This window comes from Callithrix jacchus, chromosome X (genome assembly GCF_049354715.1).
Source record: "Callithrix jacchus isolate 240 chromosome X, calJac240_pri, whole genome shotgun sequence".
NCBI lineage: Eukaryota > Metazoa > Chordata > Mammalia > Primates > Cebidae > Callithrix > Callithrix jacchus.
Window position 1 is genome coordinate 97,021,352 of NC_133524.1, and position 20,860 is coordinate 97,042,211.

General features: G+C 40.3%; 1 protein-coding gene across 3 annotated transcripts in view; it reads right to left on the minus strand.

Annotated features, from left to right (window-relative positions):
* SYTL4 (synaptotagmin like 4) overlaps positions 1-15,305 on the minus strand; it is a 53,577-nt gene extending 38,272 nt beyond the window's left edge. For 2 of the 3 annotated variants that reach the window (XM_008989589.5, XM_054251504.2), the window contains exon 1: positions 15,194-15,305. The gene's annotated coding sequence lies outside the window, so the exon portion shown is untranslated. Of the gene's footprint in view, positions 1-14,602; positions 14,703-15,193 lie in introns of all 3 variants that reach the window. The other variant, XM_008989590.5, reaches the window with a different exon arrangement.
* Positions 15,306-20,860: the final 5,555 nt, after the last annotated feature.

Consider the following 20,860-nt stretch of genomic DNA (forward strand, 5'->3'; position numbering starts at 1 on the left):
TATTTTATAGTTTGTGTATACATTATATACTATATAATGTATATAGTTTGTGAGGCATCAGTCATTAAAATCAAGTGCAAAAATAAACAGAAGTTAGAATCAGATGTTCAAGCAGCTGTATCACAAACCAAAATTTTGTTTAAATGAAGCACACTTAATGTCACTGGTCTCATCAAAATCAGAGCAAAGGTTATTGTACTGTTAATAAATATTAGAATTAATTTTTAAAAGTTCATTTACTCTCTCATTCTTCTTTATTTCTATTTTTGTGCTTTTTCCTTGAGACAGAGGCACTCAGTCTCCCAGGCTGGAGTGCAGGAGCACAACCATAGCTCACTGTAGCCTTGACCTCCTGGACTCAAGCAATTCTTCCATGTTAGCCTTACCAGTAGCTGGGACCACAGGCACAAGCCACCATGCCTAGCTAATTTATTTTTATTTTTTGTAGAGATGGGGTTTCACCATGTTGCCCAGGCTGGTCTCGAACTCAAGTGATCCTCCTGCTCAGCCTCCCAAAGTGCTGGGATTACAGGCATGAGACATCATAGCTGGCCTGTGCATCCTTTATAACATATGACCAATGCTGTAGTAAATATGTATTTATAAATACTTGTTTTAGTAGTGATAAAATTTTGGGGTTACAAAGGTGAGCAATCAAAAATGCTGGGAAATCCTTTGCTTAAAGTCTGGTTAATGGAAACCATTCTACAAATTGCCATATGTTTTCATAATTCTGCTTGCATAGAGATATGATGTATGTTAATTAGGAAAGAATAAATCATTCTGATGATTGTAATGCAGTTGCTCTTATGGAAGTAGTATAGCATAATGAATAAGAACTTTTGCTGCCATCAGGCACATTTAAAAGTGGACTCTAGGCTGGGTGAGGTGGTTCATGCCTGTAATCCTAGCACTTTGGAAAGCTGAGACAGGACGATCACTTGAGCCCAGGAGTTTGAGACCAGCCTAGGCAAATGGTGAAACCCCATCTCAACACACACACATACACACACAGACACACACACACACACACACACACACGCCAGGTGTGGTGGTGCGTGCCTGTAATCCCAGCTACTTGGAAGGCTGAGGTGGGAGGATCTCCTGAGCCTGGAAGGCTGAGGCTGCAGTGAGCTGAGATTGGGCCACTGCACTCCAGCCTGGGTGACAGAGTAAGACCTTTTCTCTCTCTCAAAAAAAAGTGGACTCTATTAACTAATTGTGACAAAGACAATGACAGTATTTAAAGCAGATCAATCTAAAGTACTCTCAAAACTAATACTATATATGTGGGTTTCCAGAACATGGGTGAAGCACAGCCCTAAAGGGTACCAAAATCCAGTATCCATGGGCGGGGGACTAGTTATTTAATAATCTAAAGGTAAAAGAGTTGATTTTAGAGCACGGAAAAAATGAGACCAAATCCAGGGTATATAGTGGTCTGCAAAACTTGAAAAAAAAATTCCAGTACAAAAGAAAGCTTCCAGGGATGCAGGGCTTCCTGAAATCCCCTTGTCTGGATCCAGCCACCTATGTAGAAAAACACCAATGGATAACATCTTACCAGTAACATTTGCTTAAGTGTACAACACTGCTTACAATCAATAATATTCGCATAAGGATATTGTGTTGGTTATTGTATCAACTGCCCCTTTTAATTTTGGGATTATGTCTCTCCTAGAAAACTATAAATATGCTTATTAAAATATATCTGTCTCAGATACCTATTCCAGGCTACTGAGGCAAATGCAGGGACAATTTAAATTACAAAGCTGCTAAGTCTGGATTCTTAAACATTTCCAAGTTCCCTTTGGATTCAGACCCCCAAATCCCAACTCTCCAAATCCTCTCTGGCTCTTGAGTTAAATAATGTAAATTATCTGGCCCCGAAGACTTTTCTGTAAGACCTCCCTCTGCTGCCCTGGTAATTATCTCTTAATGTGTGCATAGTTTCAGGCCTTCCAAACCCTATTTCTTTCCCTTTCCTGGAGCTCTGTATTCTGCACTATTTACAGAATGCTCACTAGTTAGGAGGGCCAACTATGTGCTAAGCAGTACACGAGCTGGCTAAGAATAAAAGAAAAGAGTGTAGACCATGTGCACAGAGTTCACAGTTTAGTAACAGAGACAGTTAAATAATCATTTAAAAAAACATGGTAACCAAAGAAATATATGCATGAGATATTATAGGAATACCAAGGGAGGGTACATAATTCAGCTTGGGAAAGGGGAACTAGAAAGAGAATATCCAGCAGTAGCACATGAACTGATTGTAAATTAATGTGTATCAACTGGATAAGCAGGAGAAAGAGGGCTTTCCAGGCAAAGTGCGTAGCATTTACAAAAGCATGGAGACATAAAGCAATGTGGTATGAGCAAGTAGTGCAATGATGCTGTTTGGTTTAAATTGTAAGGGAGAATGCAGAAAAGGCAGGTGGGGAATCACATTTTATGTGGCTGGCAGGTACTCCCTATGCTATGCTCAAAAATACAGCTAATTAGCCTTTGACAACAGAAATCATTGAAGCATTTTAGGTAAGGCAAGTACTTGTTAGGGCACTCTGACAATTTTGCGGAATGTGGATTTGAGGGATTTGAGGAGGCTGTGACATAAATCCAGGGCAAAGATAACTAACAAGAGCCAAGAGTAGAGGACAGAGCAGCTCTAGAGATGGAAAGGGGCATATTAAAGACATAATATGGAGAGAAAATCTGCAGGACCTGTGAATGTTCTATAACACAAGTACGGCCTCTGCTACTAGGACGTGGAGTTCTGATGTTCTAGATTTTTAATTAAGGACAGCAGAGCATAGAATTGTGCTGAAAGGCACTGGATCTGAGCTGCCTGGGTTCAAATCGCAGCTTTGGTTTTTCCCTGAGTTAACTCTGGGCAAGTTATTTAACCTCCTCAAGTCTGTGTTCCCATTTGTAAAAATGAGGATTAATAATAAGAGCTCCTGCCTATGGCTGTGAGGATTCAAGCACACATCGCTAGTAATAGGCATAGCATACTTCCTGGCCTAGAGTAAGTGCCCAATATTGGTAGCTGTTTAGTTTTAATCATTATTAACCATATGCTTTGGAAAATATATGAGCATATGGCTGTTTTGACATCTTTCTATGAAATTTGAGAAATCTAATCAGTATTCTTGCCTACATGTAAGGTCACCGTACCTCTCTGCATGGAGGGAGGCTGACAAGCATAAATATGAAGCAAATGTTAGTAATTAGATATGATCAGTTTAAAGGATATTTATTTATACACTGTTCCAGACAGGATTTAAAGTGACTTACAAAGATTCATAAAACATCAAAAAATAGCATAAATTTTAAAAATAGTATCAAAAAGAAGAAAAATAGGGGTGGAGACAAAGTGGTGGAGTCAGTATCAAGACTCCAAAACCAAAGGGCAACTGAGGCTTCCTAGGAGTCAGCGGGGGTCTAGACACCCCAACTGTCCATCCATGGAGCACATCTATGCCTCATATAAAATGCCCTAGGGCCTACCTTCACTGAGTCCATTCTCAAAAGTTGTATGGGTACAAAGCTGGATTTTTCCCCTAACAATGAGAAATTTACAACTAGCTCTTAATTTTACAAGATTCTAATTTGGCACTAAGGTTTTGGCTCCCTACAATCCTTTTCAAAATAGATTCTACAAAAGTCAAGTTTGCATGTGCTGAGGCATTTTATTGGTTTCACTCCTTTTTTTTTTCTTTTTTGAGATGGAGTCTCACTCTGTTGCCCAGGCTGGAGTGCAGTGGCATGATTTCAGCTCACCATAACCTCCACCTCCTGGGTTCAAGCGATTCTCCTGCCTCAGCCTCCCCAGTAGCTGAGATTACAGGCACGTGCCAGTATGCCTGGCTAATTTTTGTATTTTTAATAGAGACGAGGTTTCACCATGTTGGCCAGGCTGGTCTTGAACTCCCAACCTTGTAATCTGCCTGCCTCAGCCTCCCAAAGTGCTGGGATAACAGGTGTGAGCCACCGCGCCTGGCTGGTTTTCACTCCTTTTAAGATACCTACCAACTGACAAAAATAAAGAAGATGATAACAATGATAGCTAACACTTCTATAATGTTTATTATGTACCAGGCACTTTTCTAAGCACTTTATTTAGTCCTCACAATCACACTATGAGGTAGGTACTACATTATTATGTTCTACAAATGAGGAAAGTGAGGCACAGATTGAGCAAATAACTAGCTCAAGGTCACATGCCCTGTAAGTGACAGTCTGGTTTTTGGACCCAGGCAGTCTGGTTCCAGAGTGTAAGCTCTTAACTGCTACATTGTATTATACTGTCTCTTCATATTCTGGTAATATTGCTCTATATGGTGATTTTTGGAAAAGGGCACATCAACCTCAGGAACTTGAAGTGGGGTTTCTAAAAGTCTTCAGCTAATAACAAACACAATGCTTGAGAGGCCCTTTGTCTTGCTTACTTTCCCAGTCCCCTGACCTTCTCCTGCAATGTATGTAACAGGCTCAGAGCAACTCTTATCTCAAAGCAACATGATACATAAGAAAATAACTCATTCCCCTCATCCAGGGCATCCCTTCTAAAAGACAGCAGGCACATAATGGTGGGGCAGGGGGTGGGGGTAGGCAGCAGGGTGGAAGAAGGCAGTGGTAGTAACTAAAATATCTCTTTTGTTAGCTCTTAGAATCATATGTGGGGACAATTTCCTCCAGATGGAATCCATATAGCTACCTTTCAATACCAACAAATTCTATTCATAAATGCTTTGAAGAAATTTCCACTTAAAATAATATATACTACTCTAAAGCAAGTCCCAGAGGGAAGTCAGATATCTTAGTACTATATATTCATTCCTCCCTCAGAGTGGTTGTTTTGGATACATGGAAATGTGGTCTTTCATGATTTCCCACGTTTTTCCCCTGCTCTTCAGCAACTCTAGAAGGTGCCTTAAACCCACCACCAATCCTAGAAGGCAGATCTCCATAAATGTGGTGCATAGACATCAGTCTAAAATATTATAAAAACAAGACCATGTGTCCAAACACCCTACTTGGCAACAGGAAAAATACACATATTAAAACAAATCGTATTTAGCTACATTTGAAGCTTCCTCTAACATGAGCCAGGCACAAGAGCCTCATAGGTTGATGAGTGTAGGATGGCCAGTTTACCCTCTTCTCTGCCAAAGACCCCTTCCTTAACAGCCCATTTTTTAGAATTTTAAAAAATCTAAAAACCCCAACTAAAAGAATGGACTGTTTTTAAATCTAGGTCATTTATATGTATAAAACATTTTAAGTCCAGTAAGAGTTGACACATTGTTATTTTTCAATAAGCCTCATCACCTCCCACGCAGAACGCTATTATCTTTCCTTAGTCAACAAGCTTTGATAATGCATCACCCCCGCAGGGAAGACCCTCTTCTCCTGCCAGGATCACAGATGGTGGGGATTTCTAAACTGAACTCTAGCTGGCATCTGATTATTTCTTGCAGACCATGTCACCTAAAACTTACCCACACAGTCCCCTTAAATGTGAAATCATCATGGTTCATGACTAATCCAGCCCATGTTCACACATAACTGTGATTTCATGCATTTGGTTTCTTTTTAATTTTAGGGATGCTGTGATCTGGCTATGGCCACAGAAACCTTAAAACAATAAAAAATAACCTGTAGTTGAATTTAAATTGTGGCAGGTAATTTTAAAGTGCTACTTATAATACGCCAAATAAATGCTCATTTCTTTCAAATAAAATATTAATAAATATATACACGAGCATATGTACATTAAAACATACATATAGAGAATATAAAAATAAATGTGAAATATTAACTTATTACAAGCCCTTTTTCCCTCCTAAACTGCTTAACCATAATTACTTTACACATTACATCAAATCCCTAGAGCAAGATTAGTACATGCATTATCAACATCTGGTCTACAGCTAGAAGCAGTATCTTAATATTTTTTAAAAATAAGGTATAAAAAATTAATACCATTGAAATGTTCAAATTAGATTTATATATATTTGTTTATTTTCAATATTGACACAGTAAATAAAAGTATCTTAAAAAGTTATAAGGGGAAAAGAGGTATGAGTTTTCATAATTCAGTTAGTATAACTTGAGATAAAGCAAGATACTCAAAATGTCTAGATGGACCTTCTTAGCCCCATACATGTAAATATTTGATCCTGGTATTATTATTAGTTACAAATAGAGCTACACATACAGGAATCAGCACATCAATAAGGATGTTCTTTTAGTTTATAAAAATAAATAATGTCCCCCCCTAGATTGTAAGCTGTATGAGAGAAGGAACTTTGTTTTGTTCATCTCTGAACCTTTGGTGCCTAGAGCACAGCCTGGCTCATAATAAGCACAAAATAAATATTTGTTGAATAAATGAGCTGGCATCAAGAATATCATATGTCATATTCAGCCACACCCAAGAGCTTATCATTCAGGACTTCTCCACCTTTGATATCATTGAATGAACACCCCCTCTCTGACCACAACCTGTTGTGCTTCTAGCCTATTCAGTCAATGAGTCTCCTCACTAGCCCCATTCCTATTCTCAGATTTCTTGAGGTGGGGGACAGTCTTCCATAGACCCTTCTGCTTTCACCTTGTCAGCTCCTTCCCATCCTTACTTCCTTTCCTAAACAATTTAAATTCTACTGTTTTTTTCTGTTTTATTTTTACTTTATTTTATTTTTCTGAGATGTTTTCTCTCTCTGTCATGCAGGCTGGAGTGCAGTGGTGTGATCTCAGCTCACTGCAACCTCTGCCTCCTGGGTTCAAGCGATTCTCCTGCCTCAGCCTCCCAAGTAGCTGGGATTACAGGTGTGGGCCACCATGCCCAGGTAATTTTTGTGTTTTAGTAGAGATGGGGTTTCACTATGTTGGCCAGGCTGGGTTTGAACTCCTGACCTCAGGTGATCCACCTGCCTCAGCCTCCCAAAGTGCTGGGATCACAGGTGTGAGCCACTGCACCTAGCCAATTCTATTGTTTCAACTGAACTCTTGTCAATAACCTCAATAATATATAATATCACGGCAAATATCTGATTTTTAAAAAAAAACATAGCTCTTCTAAGCCCAACTGTTATACTTTATGCCTGCACAAGGACTCCTGAGGTCTATTGGAGAAAAAAAAATCACACTCTGGTAGATTATTATCCATATGAATCCTTGGTCACCAAGCTCACCTTAACACTGCCTGGCACTGCAACTATGCTTCCCTAGGCTGCTCTCCTGTTCTCCACAATAACTATTTCAAAACTTCTTCAAACACTACAAATATGTAACTCAAACTTTATCCCATCTCAACCCCTGTCCCATCTCTACTCCTGCTCTAAGAGGTTGGCCTTAACTATTATATCATAGAGAAATAGAAACGCAATCAGACAAGTTCCTGCTGCCAAATCTATGAACCTACTTTCATCTGTGCCTATTGAGGATAATCCCCTACCTCATTCTGAATCCCTTTCCATCTGGACTTTGTCCTCCAAGGACTTTGCCCTATTAATTATTCCCTCCTTCCCACCAGCCTTTAAAGAAACTTAAGCCCCTCCTAAATAAATAAATAAATAAATAGCAGGTCCTTGGATATCAACTCCTTCTTTGCTACTACCCTTTCTCTGCTCTCCAAAGCCAGACAGATTTCTCTAAGAAATTATACATATTCACTGCCTCCACTTCCTCATCTCCCCAATCATTTCTCAGCCCACCATAGTTTAGCTTTCTGCCTCACAGTTCTCTGAAATTGCTCTAAGGACACCAAGAACTTCCTAAATCCAACAGACAGTTCTTGGTCTTCCTAGATTTCTCTGGATCATTAGTACCACTGACCATATTTTTAACAGAGCCATTCCATTTTGGGAAACTTATTCTACTGATATTTGAGTAAATTCACAAATACATATTGTGAGGATGCTCAATATTTGAAACAGCAAAAAGAAAATAGAGAACATAAACATCCATCAGTAGGAAACTGACTAGTTATAGTACACACATATTAGGGAATATTGTGCCTTTGTTAAGAAGGGGGTGCTGTAGTTCTATATATACTGACACTGAAAGCATATTAAGTTTTAAAAATGCAAATTAGATATATTATGATTCCATTTTTATTTTTTTACATTGTAGACAGATTGGATCGTGGCTGAATGGAAAAATATCTGGAAAGAAATACAATCTTAACATTGTTACCTCTGAGGAGTGGGATAAACAGGAACAGAAGATTTGTATGCTACCTTTTATTGGGATAAGTGATAAAAATGTAGTCCCATCCCTAAGCACAGTAACACTTCTAAACTAGGTAAGAAAAAAATTTCACAGGAGATCAAAAGGGAATGGCTGTAGAGACTAGGGGAAAATATTTTAAGCTTACCAGGGCTAAGAGAGGCAAGAGAGAAGTGTAGCTAATGGTTTCAAACATGGAACGAGAGCTCTATCAAAAACAAGAAGAGGTAAATATCCAATAGAGAGTATGAACAGATAATTCTTAAAGGGGAAAAATCAGATGGCAAATAGATATCAAAAAGAAAAAGTTTCACTACTACTGGCAATACAGATTTCTTATGTTTGCTTATTCACTCAGCAAAATTTTAGAAAGACTATTTTCAGTTTTAAAAAGGATCTAAGAGATCTAAGAGATATTCATATTTTGTTGGCAAATGTAAATTGTTAAGACCTGTTAAAAAGCAATGTGACAATTTGATTTCTAAAAGACTGAACTTCACAGAACTTATCACAATTGTAATTAAGTAATTTTGTGAGACAATATTTAACACATGCTTCCCCTGCTGAAATCAGTTCCAGGAGCAAAAAGGCCATCATCTACCTTCTTCTTGGTTGTATCTCATGCATCTAGCTAGATGGATGGATGGATGGATGGATAAATCCACTGTAGGATCCTGGCTGTAGGCTTGCAGTTGGTGCAATGTAAATCCTCAGTAAATCAACACAGAGCATGGACACATATTGTAGGCCCTCAGTAAATCAAATCATGCTTTCTGATAAGTTTCGAGACACTGATACTAAAGGTATTCTGATGCTTGAATTGACAGAGCTACAAACAAGAAGCAGTGTAGATGCCATTGAATTTTCCATCTCTTAAAACTTACTCAAGTTCAAGTTAGGTTTAGATAGCCACAGATATGAATATGAAAGCCACAGTGGTCCATCATTTCAACTATTCTTCTGCCGGGGCCATCCAATCTCTGGCCCTCTCCCTATTTCTGTCACCGTCACCCAGAAAAATCCCCCATACTAAATTGTCCACATTCTGTTTCTATACCTGGTCTGATGAGTGCTTCCAGAGAGAATGGATACAGGGCTCTGTGACTTGAAGCAGAGACAAAGTCAAGTTACCCAAGCCATTTTTAAATTTTTTTCCAGTTTTATGGAAGTATACTTGACAAAAACTGTACATATTTATGGTACACAGCATGATATTTTGAAATACGTATAGATAACCTGGATAATATGCCCCTAAAGAACTCCTCTTTTCATCTCTCTCTCAAATGCTATTCCAACCCTTCACCATTCTTCTCTTCACTCTCTGGTCAACCTTTTAGTCTCTTGTTGTGGTGGTGGGGGGCAGGTCTCTCAAAATCCTGTCCCTCCACAGCTTCTTCTTTCTTCATAGTTTTCACTAAGAGGATCAGTAAATCTTCTTGTCTCAATGGAAGAGCCACCACTCTTTCTCCAAGGCTTGTCTTTTCCCTCCTATCACTCTGGCACTCCCACCTTCTGACTTTCTCAGGGACCTTGCATCATCAAGCTGTATGCCATCTGCACATAAGTGAGTTCATCTATCTCTTATATTTAAAGTAAAACTAAATTAAATAAAACAGCCTCTGTTGTCCCCTGAGCCTTACTGTCTACTTACTGTCTATAAGGAATACTCTCTCCTTCCCATCATAGCCAAGCTTCTTCAATGTATTATACTATATTTTTTAAAATAATATAAATTTATGAGGTACACATGCAATTCTGTTACATACGTAGTGGTTAAATAAGAGACTTTAGGGTATCTATCACCTGAATAATACACACCGTACCCATTAAGAAATTTCTCATCATCTACCCTTCTCCCACCCCTCACCCTTCTGAGTCTCCACTGTCTATCATCCCACTCTCCATGTCCATGTGTATATACCATATATTTTATCAGTCCTTCTCAGTCCTCACTGCCCAACCCTCTACAATCTGGCTTCATTCCTCCTGCTGCACTGATGTTGTCACTGGCCTCCTAATTGCCAAATCTAATGAACATGTTTTTAAAATGTTTTATAGTGGGCTTTATCTGATTACGAGAGGGGTATGCATCATGAACAAAGTTATGACATATGGCAGACTAGAGAGAAAAAACTTGTACTATATAACAGACAATAGGTAAATATACCGAATAAATATAGTGTTCTTACAAACAAATCAAATATATAACCCAAAAGATAAATGTGCAAAGGATATAAAAGGAGCAAGTCTCAGAAAAATACAAACAGCTAACACACATGAAAAGATGCTCAGCCGCACTAGTGATCAGAGAAATGCCAAGTTAAATCAGTTAGACACTATTTTTCACCTATCAGATTGGCAAAAATTAAAAGCATCATCCATCCTCAGCAAGGCCATGAGGAAAACCACTTGCAATGGTGAAAGGGTAAACCCTCTTGGATATCACTCTGGTGATGCCTATTTAAATTATTTAATGTATATATTCTTTGACCTAACAATTCTACTAGAAAGCTATCCCACAAAAACACTTCTGTATATAGATCCTTGAACATTATGAAAAGATGTCTGTGGTAGCCTTGTGGTGGCTTGGACTAGGGCGATAGTCAGAGGAGATGGAGATATATGGCAGAATACATGATACAGTCTGAAGATCAGGTCAGCAGGACTCCCTAATGAATTAAATTAGGTGGAGGAAAGTGAGAGAAAAAGAAGAATCAAGGGTAATCTTAGGTTCTTGGTTTGAGCAACTAAATGGATGATGGTGACATTTTACTAAGACAGGGAGTGCTGAGGGAAGAAGGTGGGAATACCAGGGCAATTGGGAGTGCTGTTTTGGCCCCATTACATTTGAGAGGTCTGACAGATGAGCAGAGACATTAAATAGGTCATTGCATATATAAGGCTGTGGCTTAGAAGAAAGGCCTGGGTCACAAACATAAATTTAGGAGTGATGAGTGTCTAGATAGATGTTCTTTAAAGCCATGTGGCTGAATGAGAGCTTCTGTGAAGATTTTGGATGGAAAAAAGTCTAGGGACTGAACCCTGGGTCACTGCGATATTCAAAGGCTTGGGAGACAAATTTAGTAGAAAAAGAAACTGGTCAGTTTTTTGTACAAATTTGAGTTTCAAATAAGTTAGCATACATTAAATGATGAGAATCACATGTTTACCACCTTATGAAGGGCCCAACTTTTTCCAAGTCTGTCTTCAAAGTGATTCTGGCCTCTTCCTTTCTGAACATTTCAAAACACTTTTAAACAGAATAGCACTTTTTTCATTTATGTTACATAGTGGTTTCTTCATACTGCACCATCGTCCTAGTAGAAAAGTAGTTAAGTACAACACAAATAGCACTCAGCTATGGCTTTTCCATGAAGTTCCATAATCCAATAACCACCTCACACCAAAAAGGCTATGGGTAACTTGAAACTAGAAGCCTAATTCGTGGCATCCGTTATTCTTTTGAGCTGTTCACTTCCCCATCGCACAGTAATTTTCTCCAGCCTCTCACTGAGCTTGCGAAAAGCCTGAAAGGCTTCAAGACATCTGACAATCCACACCCCTTCCTCCCAGTGCAGCCCCCTTTCCTACCAACAGGAAGCACAACACTTTTATATTTCCACTTTTAAACTTTAGAGATTTCCATCCATACTTTTAAAAAGTAAGAGAGAGGAAGTACTTCTAACTAGGTCAAAGTTGGCATCAGGAATGAAATGTCAAAGCAAAACTCAGCAGAAATAAAGCTGAGTTCTGGGCCTGGGACAAACTTACACCTGCAGGGTGACAAACTGGGTAGGTTTTCAGGTCCAGGAGTGCCTAATTCCAAGAGTGCCAAATTCCTAGAATGGTAATGTCATTCATTCGTTAACAAATATTAGTATGCACCTATGATGTACCAAGGACTGTTCTGGGTCCCAGAGTCTACCGGTGAATACAACAGACAGTAATCCCTACCCATAGGGTGTTTATGCTATGGTGGGTGAGGGAGTAGGAGGGCAAACAATAAGCAAGAAAGATACAATAAGGTAGGGAAAGGGCATATGGAATGTTCAGGGAAGGGATTACACGTTGAAATAGGGCAGTCAGGGCAAACTCCTTAGCTGTGGCATTTCAAGTGCCTCAGAAAGGTGTCTTCTGTACCTCAACCCCACCATCACCAGACCTCAGCCCCTTGAAGGTACGGCATGGTATGTCCAATTACTGGCACAAATATTTGCCAATATCTTATGTTTAAGATAAAGGAAGCTCCAAGATCCAGACCTTGCCCTTAGAGAAGTTACAACCTTCCAGGTAGAAAAACAACTAAGAGGAGTGTTAAGGGCTTTACTGAGGTATAAACAAAGTGCTTTAGGACACAGAATAACTGGCAATTCTGCTTGGGGGAAGAAGTATGTGTTCAGTAAGGCCGTTCCAAAGGAGGTGACTTTAGAACTCAATCTTGAGGGATGGATAGGAATTAATGTTAGAGGAGAGGGTGTGGGGGAAGAAAGTTAGCTTTTGAGGAAGAAAAAATAAGAACAGTTTCAGCAAAGTCCAAGAGAGTTTTTGAGTTTCAAACAAGTGGGAGGGAGAATGGAAATAGGGAGGACATTTTCTTCCTATCCCTGCCTATGGTACTCTGTCCGATGACAAAACTAGCACACGATCACCCTCGGGCTTTCCGGTATGGCTGACAGGAAATCTGTATCACTTACCACTCTCTCATTTCTCCCCTAGCCAGTAGGAGAGGAAGAAGTTGAGTCAGGCACACATCCCTAGAATCCAGGGTTACCCTCTCCTAACTTCAGCACAATTACCACAAAGCTGAGAACCCAGGAGATTTCATTCATCCAGGTACACTCACATGTGTACTTATAGTGGTAATATGGCAACTGGTCCATGTTGGAAATGAAATGGGTAAGACATCAGTGAGGTAAGTGGTCCATAGTCTCTGCAGTACATCTAGGGTGGAATCAAGGAGCAAAACATATACTTGGGCTTCGAAGGAAAATTTTTAATCACTTAGTCTTCATCCATGAGCTATTCAGTGTTCCCAACATCCAAGGCAATAGAGGTGATGTGACAGGATAGGAACACAAGATCTGCCTCCATTTGAGATTTTGGGGCAAGGCACTTAACCTCTGAGTCTCTTTTTCATCATAATATGGTTATAACAATAGCACCTACTGTATAGATTTATTGTGAGGATTGCATAATTATGTAAAGAACTTAGCACTGTGTCTGGCTCAATGGCTAACAACCATTGTTAGTAGCAGCCTTTAAGGGGAAAAGCTCAGAGAGTCAGAATACTACATGCACTCACAGATCAGTTACCCCAGAAAAAGCCTCCAAGCTCCATTTCACTGCTCTGACCAAGAGTGAGACACTTGAAATTGTGTTACCAGAAATGTTCATCCCCTACCCAAAAAGAGCCTCACAAGCCAAGTTGGTGTCGCTTTTCTACTACGGTTTCCAGCAGGTGCTAAAAACCAAACCACCAAAAAAAATCAGAAAACTTCATCAAGGCCACAATTCTGCGTTAAACACGACAAAAGTCTTAAGTCATTAATACCTCAATTTTAATAGATTTATGAGAGGTGAAGAGCTTAAAGAGCAGAAAACAAACCAGTTAAATATAGGAGGTCCGGGATGTACAGAAGACTAATTTTTGCCACAAATACAGAAAGTCTAGGGTCAACCCTGCCAAGAACAGTATTCTGGAAGGCTAGGTTCTCTAGTCCTGAAGAAGCAGGGAACCGGGAGAAGAAAAGCTTGGTTACTTAGAAACTCACCACTGTTCAAGACACCGGATTTCTTTTTTTTTTTTTTTTTTTTTAATTTTTTATTGGATTATAGGTTTTGGGGTACATGAGCAGAGCATGCAAGACAGTTGCGTAGGTACACACATGGCAGTGTGCTTTCTTTTCTTCTCCCCTTCACCCACATTTGGCATTTCTCCCCAGGCTATCCCTCCCCACCTCCCCCTCCCACTGGCCCTCCCCTTTTCCCCCCAATAGACCCCAGTGTTTAGTACTCCCCTTTCTGTGTCCATGTGTTCTCATTTTTCATCACCCACCTATGAGTGAGAATATGCGGAAGACACCGGATTTCTAACCAGATGATTTCACCACCAAAAATCCTATCTCATTCAATGTTAAAGGTTGGAGGAACACCTTTATCTGCCCCATTACAAACTATCACAGCAGACAGAAGCATTCTGCGCCCCTTCTGAGATCTCGGGGACCCTACTCCAGGACCAGATCTCCCACATCCTGCTTGAAGAGCAGCGAGATAAAGCAGCTCCAAAGCACACAGCCCGGTTCCCAGCCCCAAGAGCAGAAGGAGCCCACTGAGGCAGGACTCCAGCCAAACAGCCTCCAGCCCTTACCTGTGGCTGACTGGCCGATGCCGAAGCCGGAGAAGCCGACGCAGCGATGTCGGAAGTCCGAAGAGAGTGTGAGTTAGCGACCCCGCTCGATGGCAAAGCGCTTCGAGAGGAACCCACAAAAAGGTGACGGGACTCCTTGTAGAGCGCAGTTCCCGCTAGGAACTCAGCCCCGCCCCCGACCCCCAGTGCCAGCTCTCGAGAGGGACACGAGCTCCGGTTGGCGGGAAAAGCCCGGGCAATCAGCTCGAGGGGAGCCGGAGAGGAGAGGGGAGGCGACTCCCAGAGGGGCACAGCCCGCTTTCGTGTCAGGTGGGTCAGGGAAGGGGCCAGAAGAGGCTCTGGAAAAAGAAAAGTGGCCAGGAGGGACCGCCCAACCAGACGGTTGTCCAAGCCTGGGGGGTGCGGTCCGGAGAGGCAGACGGGGAGAGGGGAGACGTGGTCAGCTAGGGAGAAGGAAAAACTTGGGGAGCAGAGGGCGGGTAGGGAGTACGCAAGACCCCGAGATGGGGGTGGGGGCGCTTCAGCAGCTAAAAGGAGCTGGGAGCCCAGAAGGAGCCCGGACCGAGGGGTAGCAGCTGGCTGCGGACTTACCTGTCACCTGCAACAGGTGCCTCCAGAAAGCGAGAATTCCCAGTGCCGAAATTCAGGGAGGGTCTCCGGCTCCGGAAAGACTGCAACCCAGCTCTGGCGGCCAGCCCTTCTCACCCTCCCGGGAGGCGGAAAAAGCTGCAACTTTCCCTGGAGCGGGGAGGAGCTGGACTCTTAAAGGGGCCGCACAGCGCCCCCGGGCTCCTTACTAGGGGGGCCGCTCAGCTCGAAGGGGAGCTCTGAGACCCAAAGCCTTGAGACACTGGAGGAATGTCCTCCCAGGTTAGGAATGGGAGCCTGCGGATTGAGGATAGGGGTCTAACACTAGACGTGCCTCCCCACCCCCTTACTCCCATCTGTTGGTCACTCTCTTAGATGGTGAAATCACCTGCCTCTTTCCTTCAGCTGAGTCAAAAGTTGTCAAATTGTCTCGCACTTCTAAAAAGATAAAGAGTATGAACTATCTAATTTGAGTAAATAAGATATAATACTATTCTGATCCTTTGACTTACGGCCTTTCATGGCAAATAAATGTGTCTAAAATAGAAACGTTTTGGGCAAAGGACTAAATTCACAGTTACACACTCAAGGACACAACTGGTTAAGATATCCAACTCACTAGTAATCAAAGAAAATCAAATTAGAACAATAATGACATTATTTGGCAAAGAGTTTTTGTTTTTTTAAATAATAATGATGACCAAGTGGCCACCAAACAAGCTCTCAAAATTGCCGATGGGATCATATGTTGGTGTTAAAAACCCTTTTAGAAAGCATGTGAGCAATATATATCAACAGACTTTTAAATGTTCATATCTACCCAGTAATTGCAGATTCCTCTCCCTCCCTCTCCCATTCTTCTCCCCTTTGTTTCACATTAGCAATTAAACATGCTCAAGTCTCTACTATCTTAAAGAAAATCCTTTCTACACAGGAGGTCCCTCTTCAGGTCCTCTTTATGGGCAAATGTATTGAAAATGTACTTTACAGGTGAAATTGCAATTTTTATTCCCTTACTTCTCATTCATTTCTCAGCTCCCAGCAATCTGGCTACCTTTCCCCACTGAAACTTCTCAATGAGATACCAAGCCAATGGCCCTCAGTGTCAATAAATCCATAACTAAATAAGGTATTTTGGGTCCTTATTTTGCTTTACTTCTCCCCTACATTTAACACTGTTATCCATTTGCTCCCCCTTGAAACTTTCTATGGCATTGCTGACATTGTACTCTTTTGCTTTTCCTCCTACTCCTTTGCCCTCTCTTCAGTGACCTTTGTAGGTCACTCTTCTGCTATCTGACCTCTGGAAGTCAGACATTTTCAGGGCTAGGATACATATAGTCCCTCCCTAAATAATCTTTTTCACTCAGTTGGCTTTAATTACCATTTATATGGCCACAACTGTAATTCTATAACTCTAACCAGACTGCTTTACTGAGTTCTGTTTTCTTGACATCTCCACTTGAATGTCCTGCAGGCACCTCAAATTCAACACATCCAAAGTTAAACCTACCATCTTTTCTCTTAAATTTGTTCCTCCTCCAGTATTTCCTATATCAGTAAATGACAACATGCCACTCAAGGCAGAAACCTGGCACCTACCATACTACCTGGCACATGGTATGCCCTCAGTAACATTTGTGTAATGAATGAACATGTCCTAAGAAAAAAGAGAGGTACACAATGTTTTTGTTTACCTGTATTAATCCCAGTATTACACAGAATAATATGCCAAAAAAAGTTAATGATTCCATGATTAGGTTAATTACGATATAGTTATACAACAAAATATAGCCGATCAAACTGATATTTACACATAGTTTATAATGACACACAAATGCTTATGCTATAATATCAATTGAAAGTAGCGCCGGGCGTAGTGGCTCACGCCTATAATCCCAAAACTTTGGGAGGCCGAAACTGGCAGATCACGAGCTCAGGAGTTCAAGATCAGCCTGACCAACACAGTGAAACCCCGTCTCTACTAAAAATACAAAAATTAGCCAGGTGTGGTGGTACGCATCTGTAATCCCAGCTACTCAGGAAGCTGAGGCAGGCAGGAGAATAACTTGAATCAGGAAGCAGAGGTTGCACTGAACTGAGATAGCACCCCTGCACTCCAGTCTGGGCAACAGAGTGAGACTCCATCTCAAAAAAGAAAGAAAAGAAAAGAAAAGAAAAGAAAAAAAAGAAAAGAAAAGAAAAGAAAAGAAAAGAAAAGAAAAGAAAAGAAAAGAAAAGAAAAGAAAAGAGAAAGAAAAGTAGGGTACCACATTTACTGTAAAAGATCACAATTAATGGAAACAGGATATGCATGAAAAAAGATTAGAAGGAAAAATAGGCATACTTCATCTTACTGCATTTTGCATTATTGTACATTGCAGACATTGTGTTTTCAGAAACTGAAAGTTTGCAGCAACCCTGTTTCAAGCGAGTCTGTTGGTGCCATTTTTCCAACAGCATGTGCTCACTTCATGTTTCTGTTTCACATTTTGCTAATTCTCATATTTCAAACTTTTTATTATTATATCACTATTCTAGTGACTTGTGATCTTTGATATGACTGTTGTAATTGTTTTACCACACCATGAACCATGCCTATATAAGACGACAAACTTAATTGATAAATGTTTTATATGTTCCTACTGCTCCACCAATTGGCTGTTCCCTCATCTCTCCCTCTTTGCAGGCTTCCCTAGTCCCTGAGACACAACAATATTAAAATTAATTCAACTAATAACTCCACAGTGGCCTCTACAAGTGTTCCAATGAAAGGAAGAGTCTCCTTAAATCACTTTAAATCAAAAGCTGCAAAAGAGAAAGCTCACTGAGGAAGGCATGTCAAAAGCTGAGATAGGCCAAAAGTTAGGCCTCTTGCACCAAACAGTCAGCCAAGTTGTGAACGCAAAAGAAAAGTTCTTGAAAAAAATAAAAAGTGCTACTCCAGTGAACACACAGATAATAAAATGAAACAGCCTTATTACCAATATAGAGACAATTTTAGGGGTCTGTATAGAAGATCAAACCAGCCATAACATTCCTTTAAGCCAAAGCCTAATTGAAAGGAAGGCCACAACTATCTTCAATTCTGTAAAGGCTAAGAGAGGTGAGGAAACTGCAGGAGAAACGTTTGAAGCTAACAGAGGTTGTTTCATGAAATTTAAGGATAGAAGCCATCTCGCTAACATAAAAGTGCAAGGTGAAGCAGCAAGTACTAATGGAGAAGCTGCAGCAAGTTATCCAGAAAATCTAGCTAAGATAATTGATGAAGGTGGTTACACAAAACAATAGATTTTCAATGTAGACAAAACAGGATTATATTAGAAGATGCCATCTAGAACTTCCATAGCTAGAGAGTAGTCAAGGCCTGGCTTCAAAGCTTCAAAGGACAGGCTGACTTTCTTATGAGGAGCTAATGTAGCTAGTGACCTTAAGTTGAAACCAATGCTCATTGATCATTCTGAAAATTCTAGGGCCCGTAAGAATTATGCTAAGTCTTCTCTGCCTATGCTCCATAAATGGAATAAAGCCTGGATAACAGCATCTGTTTACATTTTATTGAATATTTTAAGCCAACTGTTGAGGGCCACTGCCCAGAAAAAGACATTCTTTTCAAAATATTACTGTTAACAATGCACCTAGTCACTGAAGAGCTCAGTACCAGAAGATTAGTGTTGTTTTCATGCCTGCTAACACAACATACATTCTTCACGCCATGATCAAAGAGTAGTTTTGACTTTCAGACATTATTATTTGGGAAATAAATTTTATAAGGCTCTAGCTACCATTAATAGTGATTTCTCTGATGGATCTGAGCAAAATAAATTGAAAACCTTCTGCAGTGGATTCAACATTCTAGATGCCATTAAGAATATTCATGATTCACCAGAGAAGGGCAAAATACCAACATTAACAGGAGTTTGGAAGAAATTGATTCCAATCCTCATGGATAACTTTAAGGGGTTCAAGACTTCAGTAGAGGAAGTCACTACACATGTGGTGGAAATAGCAAGAGAACTAGAATTAGAAGTGGAATCCAGAGATGTGACTGAATTGCTGAAATCTCATGATAAAACTTGACTGACCGAGGAGTTGCTTCTCATGAGTGAATAAAGAAAGTAACTTCTTGAAATGGAATCTACTCCTGGTGAAGATGATGTGAACACTGTTGAAACAACAGCAAAGGATTTAGAATGTGATGTAAACCTAGTTGACAAAGCAGCAGGAGGGTACCAGAGGATTGACTCCAATTTTGGAAGAAGTTTACTGTGATTAAATGCAATCAAATAGCATTGCATGCTACAGAGAAATCTTTTGTGAAAGGAAGAGTTGATCAATATAGCAATCTTCACCGTTGCCTTATTTTAAGAAATTGCTATAGCCTCCCCAACCTTCAGGTACCATTACCCTGATCAGTCAGCAGCCATCAACATCAAGGCAAGACCTCCCACCAGCAAAAAAAGTTACAAGTTACTGAAGGCTCAAAGGATCATTTGCATTTTTTAACAATAAAGATTTTCATTTGTGAGACAAGGTCTCTCTCTGTCACCCACCCTGGAGGACAGTGGCACAATTGTATCTCACTGTAGACTCTATCTCCCAGGCTCAAACGATACTCTCACCTCAGCCTCTGAATTGCTGAGACTATAGGCACACACCACCATGTCCAGTTTGTTGTTGTTGTTGTTGTTGTTAGTATTTTTATTAGAGACAGATCTCACTATGTTGCCCAGGCTGGTCTCTAACTCCTGAACTCAAGTGATTCTTCTGCCTTGGCCTCCCAAAGTGCTGGGATTACAGGCATGAGCCACTGTACCTGGCCTAAAATATTCTTCAATTAAGGTCATTGGTTTTTAGACATAATGCTATTTCACACTTAATAGACTACAGTATAGGGTAAATATAACTTTTCTACATATCGGGAAACCAAAAAATGCATGCAACTTGCTTTATTGTAGTGGTCTAGAACCAAACCCACAATATCTTCAAGGTATATCTGTATACAAGAATTTTTATTAAAATATTGATAGTGGGTGTCTCTAGGTGACAAAACTAAACAAGTTTTTAGTTTTACTCCTACGTTTCTGTCTTTTTCAAATTTCTTTTAAAGAGCATGTATGGCTTTGATAATATTTTTTAAATTTTCTAGAAAAATCTTTAAAAGCTAAAAAAAATTTTAATTCTAGCAGACAAAACAGTAAAAATCCATCTCCCAGGCTCTACCCAGGGTTTTTTTTTTTCTATGCTTTAGCCCTTCAATACACCACCCCACCCTGAAGTGTGAAGCCACTTTAAAAAGAAAATCCTTCACCTAGATGATAGATTGATAGGTGCAGCAAACCACCATGGCACATGTATGCCTATGTAACAAACCTGCACATGTATCCCAGAACTTAAAGTAAAATTTAAGGGAAAAAAAAGGAAAGGAAATCCTTTTGTCTAGCTTTGCTCATTCAGCTCTCCCTCCAGAGCCCTCTACTCAGCCTTGGACTTTGAATGTGTTCCACCCCCCAAATCTTGTGTGTGGGAACTCAGACCACATACTTCTCTGCATCTTCTTTGCAGGTGGTGCTTGGCAGGAGCTGGAAACACTTGCAGCCAGAAGTAACTTAGGAAACATTCTGTCCAACTCCCTTATACCTCAGCAAAATTTTAAGCTTTTACTTCTTT